The following is a 7,077-nucleotide window of genomic DNA, read 5'->3' as shown; positions in this document are numbered from 1 at the left end:
AAAGGAGAAATACGGATTTATGAAAACACTTGCATACTAGCAATGTTGGTGGTTTAGTTCAAATCTCATCGGGGATCATCAGTTTCAATAGTAAAACCAGTTTTGAACGAGTCTGATGTTATCGGGTTTACCTTCCTCTCCGTGTTCTCCCGCAGCATCTAAATAAGCAAAGACAAGCATGTCATCTATGACAACAATGTTGTAACCCACAGAGAGACTGAGAAGCCCTGAAGACACGTCTCTTATCAGACACGGGAATCTTGACTAAAAGCTATTTAGTCTGTTCAAGAAAGTCCGGGTGTTCACCTTTCAACTTTGTAATACTAGGTGTGCATATTTACGACTTCTTATAATAAATACAATTAGCACATAGGCTATTTCAGAGATGTCAAAGTTGCTCTGGGGTCAGTTTGACCCAGGAGGGTTTTAGATATGATGGATCGGTCCATTAAGCTGACAATAGCCGACATTGTTCGAAACTTCATCCCAAATGTGTCACACTTTGTTTAATCAGAGACTTTGTGAAATTATAATTATTGGGTGTTGTTTAGAAGCGCTTGCTGAATAATCCTGTTTTATTTGTTTTGTTTTACCTGCATGATGTGGATTGGGTGTTTGCTTCCCAGCGGCCTTTACAAGCCCTACAAATAAACGCATGAACAGGGATTTATCCGAAAACACTTTATTTGAAGACTTTCCTTTGAATCATTATACGTGATTTGTGTGCATTATATATAATTATTAACTTTAAGTCATTATAATTATAGTACTTATATACAGAAAAGATGGTGTAGGATTTACTTTGAAACGATTTTCACTCAGAAATTGCTCATGAATTTCACAAATAATTACAAAGAAATGGCAAGTAACACATTAAATTAAACATTAAAAAACTGAAAAGGTATTTTCTTTTAAAACATACTCCAATAATCTTTGTTTTATTTATGACTTTGAATTCTTTCTTTTTTTTTTTTTACAGTGAGTCTATAAGTAGCTGTTGTTTATAATGATAAATATTTATATAATGTGCATAACCCATTTTTTAAGCTAACAGTGAATTTCACAAGGAAATGTTTAGGTTTTATTTCACCCCATAATCAAAAGAAATTACCAAATTATATTTTGATCATGAAAAAAAATTCCTTATGGTGTAAAAATGAAGCATTAGTTTTCATTCTTTTGAATTTCATAAAATATCCATAATATTTGTTTATGCAAAACACCATTTATTTTATTTTAGGATGACACAATTCATGAGATTCACCCCGCAACATGATCTGTTTATTAATTCTGAGTCCATTATGGCAAACCTCATTAATTATTAGGTGTAGCTTTAGCAATAGCATTAGCAGAAGCGGCACTACCTTCCTCCTCATGCTCCTCTTCCTCATCCTGCAACTCCTCTGAGCAAAGCAGACAGACAGCATGAGAAAATGAGCATGCATATGGTTGCAACTGAGCAATGCATGCATGCAAAATACACACACTCAGCCAGGACATATCGTAGACTTTTTTTTTCTTTTTTTTTAATAATGCTATTTTTTAAAGAAGATATATCATGCTTTCTTTAGTGTGTAATGTTGCTGTTTGAGCATGAAAAAGGTGTGCAAAGTTCGAAAAGGTTATTCTCATAATATCAGTGTCACTGTTTCTCCCTGAAACGCCTCTATTGTAGTCTCAATATTCCTATTTAAATAATTAATGCGCAGAATAAAGGGGTGGGGCCTGGTTGAGTTAGTTAGAGTGTTGTTGCTATATAGACAGTTTTTTCCACCCTGGTTTTAACACAGTTAAGGTGAGAAGAGTGACATTTCCAAAATATACTCGAATGACCAATCACAACACACTGATCCAGCTGACCAATCAGAGCTCATTGTGCTTTTCAGAAGGAGGAGCTTCAGGAACCAAACAGAGTGTTACTGACAGACTGGGAAGAGAGGAGCCGCAACACAGTTTTGTCACCAAAGTATAATAAAACCCAAACACACACACATACGTCAATGTCATTTAACGAGTTGTTTCAGGGCAGAGGAAGGAAATCGTGCCCCATTTAAACGATAAAGGATTATACTCGTGAATGATGTCACTCAGTGTCATTGCATAATAGTCCTGATCCTCCACCCTTCATCTAATCCAGCCACACATGAACACACACTTCACCAGCAGCTTCTGCTGCCAAAACACATGAAACCTCATGGAGAGCAAGTTCAGACAACACAACTAAATACAGATGGCACTTTTCATGAAGACGGTTCAAATGGTTCAAACTCGTAAAAATTGTTGTTTTTTCGTTTACAACAAATGATCAGTGAAAGGAGGTGCTTAACAATCCGATTTATTTTTAAATTAAAAGGTTGCGTTAACTCTTTCCCCACCAAATTTAAGGAGGTACAGAAAGAGTACAGAATCTCCTGATCAAAACACAGGCAAAGAAGAAGCTGAAACAAACGATATCATATGTGAGCAGATGCTTATGTAAAATAACGCGATCATCGACATTAAACAGCATATAAATGCCGACCCAGGACGAGCTTTAGGACCGAAGCTTTGGGGGTGTTGATGGACTCGATCTTCTCCATCTGTGTTTTGATCATCATTCTGAATCCGATCTGGATGCAGTCTTTGACAAAAACATGATTTTCTCATCTTTTTGCTCAAGATGTTGCTTTTTTTATGAAACTTACCCACATAAAAGTGTTGATAAAAAAGGAATGCATGAAGTTAGAATAAAATGTTAAAATAATAATAATAATAATAATAATAAAGAATCTGCTTTTATTCTTTCTTTTGATTCATATTCAGATATTCATACAACAAAATATTCTGGGGCCATTAAACTTTTGATCAAAAATGCTGGCGATGGCTGGCAACTATTTAAAAAATGCTGGCAGGGAAATAGTTAAATATATGTTATCTGTTTTATTTATTTATTTTGCTCATTTAATATGAAGTTTGACATATGTACTTGTCAGGATGGATTCAGATTTTGAACTAATTTTGCAATTTTAGTAACACTTTACCATAAGGTTTCATTAGTTAACATTAACTGACATGAATTAAAGGAGAACTCTGGTCAATTTTAACATTGAGCTAATTTTTTTGTACATTTGGAGTGCTGTCAATACAGAGAACAACGACAAAAATCGATGTTGCCTACACCGTGTTATTCTATTTTTAAAATTTGCACCCTGTTGACTTCAATGGGGCAAGTACTAAACCTGCTTTTAGGCTCTTAACATCAATCAGTTTCACTCGTGTTCACTCTGAAGGAATCACTCACATTTTCTGTGCACTTGTAATGACACATCAAGGATGTTAAGAGGCTAAAAGCAGGTTTAGTACTTGCCCCATTGAAGTCAACAGGGTGCAATTTTTAAAAAGAGGATAACACAGTGTAGGCAACACCGATTTTTGTCGTTGTTCTCTGTATTGACAGCACTCCAAATGTACAATAAAATGAGCTCAATGTTAAAATTGACCGGAGTTCTCCTTTAACAAAGAACAAAATATTTGATACAGTATTTATTGATCTTTGTTAATTGTCTGTTCATGTTAGTTCACAGTGCATTAACTAATGTTAACAAATGCAACTTTTGATTTTAATAATGTATTAGTAAATGTTCAAATTAACATTAATTTAGATTAATAAATGTTGAAGTATTGTTCCTTTTAAGTTTATGTTAAATAAAGTAGTTAAACCTTATTGTAAAGTGTTAATGCAATTTTTATTATGTCAGAATGTATAATGTGTTTCCAAGTAACAGGGTTGGATATTTGCCATAAATATAATGGTCAATCAGTAGCCAGTTTGGGACAAAATTTTACTTTAATTAGTGATAGACTTATGCATGTTTCCCATAAATTAAAATATTAAAAAAAATGTAAACTATTTTCCTTAAAATGAATAAATATCCCATTAGCCTATATATGAACATTTTAATGAATTCAGCTATTCCTATTAAAAACATTACATGTATTTTTTATTATTTTGGTTAATGAGATTATTTATTTGTCTATTCAGAATCACTGTTTTAAGGTGAAGGATTTTGGCAATAGAAATGCTAATGCAATACCTAACAGTGTCCTGTTTGTGGAAATTGACAGATAAATTCTTCTCCCTGATCCCTTAATTGTTTCCTCAGGTCTATTTTCATTGGGCTAAACCCAAATAATTCCTGTCAAAAGAAGGAAAGGTTTGTTTTCGGAATGCATCTCTTTGTTCAATACAACCTTGTTCACAGTGAATCTCACCCAGCAAGTAAGTCTCTTCGCCGCTGGTCAATAAAGGTAACATTTAAACTCGAGTATCAGGGTAAAAGCCCAGGAGCCGATGTGCAAACCGGATCATCTACACAGAGGAAACCTGATTCCCATTTGGGCCGCCAAGAGAGGGACAGACTGAGATTGCCATTGTGCTCCAAACAACAGTCCCTCTCAACAGCCTCAAACACACCAACCTTTCTCCGCTCCAGCAACTCCGACTGGGTTTAGCTGAAGTTTCTCATGACGGCTTTCAGGAAAATAGCCTTCATTCTCCTCACACTTTAGTCATTCTGATTCAGAGCTGTCATTTGTTAAGTGCCTCTAAATAACGTTGTTTGCATCAACCCGTATTTACGCTGGGTCATGTTTCATTAAATCAATTATAAAATGAAGGATCGCCACAATGCATTTACCCATTTTATCCCACAATAGCACAGATTCATAGTTGCAAGCCATAATCATCAGTGTTCAGGAAAGTTATCAGGAAATCTGCTCTATCTGTGTGAAAAGAATCCTATTTCTGACATATACTGTATGAAAAAATATGCTTTGGTAAATAATAATGACATAACAATTCATAATTTTAACAGTTAAAAATATGAGAAAAGTCAGAATTATGAGGGAAAATTACAAAAAGTATGCTATATTATTATTATTTTTTGTAAAACATATGATTTAGCAAAATTATGATTTACCAAAGCATGCTTCCCCCCCCCCCCCCCCCTTATACCTGGGTTTGCATAAAAGGTGAAATGTTCTACATGAAAAACTATTTATTTGAACATCTTTTTATTTTATTTCATAATTATGACATAATGGTCACATCTTTTTACCCCCATAGCTATTCCAGTATGTTAGGTTGTTGAATGTCTACATTATTAAAGGTATTTTGTCAGGTAATCTAAATTATACTTTATATGCAAACATCTACATTTACATTACTCAAGTCAATAATATTACTTTTCACTTTTTACAGTGTGTTTTGTATGTATGAATGTTATATGTATTTGTTTGGACACAATGTGAGTTTAAGGCTTTGCTCAATGTAGATTTATTATTCACAGAAGAGGAAAGCTCAACAAATTCAAACTCACCCTCTTGCTCCCTAGACAGAAACAAACAACATGAGAATGTTCATTTAACTTTTGCAATCACTATAAATGTGTCAGTGATTGAACGTGAGCTTTATTCTCAATGCATATAAATCCTGTTTAATGAAACACAAAGACACTTACTCATTCTCTACGTCCTCTCTGTATGACATGCTTAGATTAAGACCTGTTTCATGTACAGATTACATAAGAATGTGTCAGTTTTTACAGTCATTATAGTAATCGGACAACATTAAAACGTTCATTAAATCATGCATTTGATGGAGACATGCAGATATTCATCTTACCTGTCTTTAGGTTGGTCGAGATGACTTTGTTAGCGAAGGCTGTTTGCTCTTGAAGCTGAACCCCAATGATATATAAATTATCCAAAGATCACATGACTACATATGTGATGTTTTGTCTTCATAGAGGGTGGGCTGGATTCACATGCCACTGCACGTATACACCTATGAAAACATAATACATGCACAAAACATTGGACACATTCTCTGTGGATGTGCATTGTGTCTATTAATAGATCGGCTGACAACTGTGTTCTCATATGATGAGATCTGAATGTTTTGGAGTGATTATACATAACAATAAAAAACATTGACTTAAAGTACATTTAGGAGGTATGATATTTGCATATTAATTGTTTATTCTAACAAATGCATTCTTGCTTATACTTGTTTATTCTAACAAATGCATTCCAACAAGATGCACTGAAATTCAAGCACCCTGGCTTTTCACACCTCTGCACATCATTTGTCTAAGTCATCGTAAAAATGTCTAGTAAATGTATTGTTCTAGACATTTTTAGCTCTACTCTGCTATAGGCATAGCTTGCCTATGTTGAAGTTGAGTTGACCTGTGGCTCAGTTCCTGTGCCGTTTGAAAGGTCACGGGATGTTAACCTCAGGTGAGAAAATGAACGCTCCGTAACACACACCTGCAGGATCTCTGCTCTTTATCATGCCAGACCTTTATTAGCTTCAGAACAGTCAGAAGCTGTTTAGTCCCATTAAACGACTTGACATGCAGTCTGACAACTGCAAATGTATTATTTTTATTTGGAAAGCAAAAAAAAAAAAAAAGAACTTTATTCTAATAGGATTTGGTATTTTGATATTTACTGTACCACCACTGTCATCAATACAAAAATAAGATAAAAAAAAAAAATATATATATATATAGCCTATAGGCTATATAGGCTTACAGGCTAGGGAGATTTTTTTTATTACTTTCAACATCTTGATCTTTATTAAATGATCATATCCAACATAATAGGCCTATATGAATGATTAAATATCGAAATATTAACAATATTGTCTCCTGATTCAAAGCGTGGGTTTGTTGAAAGGTTCGACAGGTAGAGACCTTATTCAAAGCAGCGCCATCTTTGATTTTAAATGGGAATGAAAGCGAGGCTGTGAGGGACAGACATGCATCTCTTCAATGGGCTGTACTGTTATTTAATGTGTTTTTGGATTGTTCTGCTCATGAAACATTGGAAAAATATCTTTCCAAGAAATTTCAGTTAAAATAAAACTCCCGACAATATAAGCTGTGTAAAATTGTAAGTAGCCTAATCTAGGAGCTTTATATAGCTTTTTACAGCGGACGCCATTGGAAACACAGCAAGTCTGCCCCTCACAGCCTCGCTTTCAGACCTGTCGTCATGCTCTGAATAAAGTCTATAGGCTAGATAAAACAGGAC

The sequence above is a fragment of the Scardinius erythrophthalmus genome (genome assembly GCF_964197995.2).
Source record: "Scardinius erythrophthalmus genome assembly, chromosome: 12".
Taxonomy (NCBI): domain Eukaryota; kingdom Metazoa; phylum Chordata; class Actinopteri; order Cypriniformes; family Leuciscidae; genus Scardinius; species Scardinius erythrophthalmus.
The sequence above is the reverse complement of the archived record's forward strand: the minus strand, read 5'-3'. Positions refer to the sequence as shown.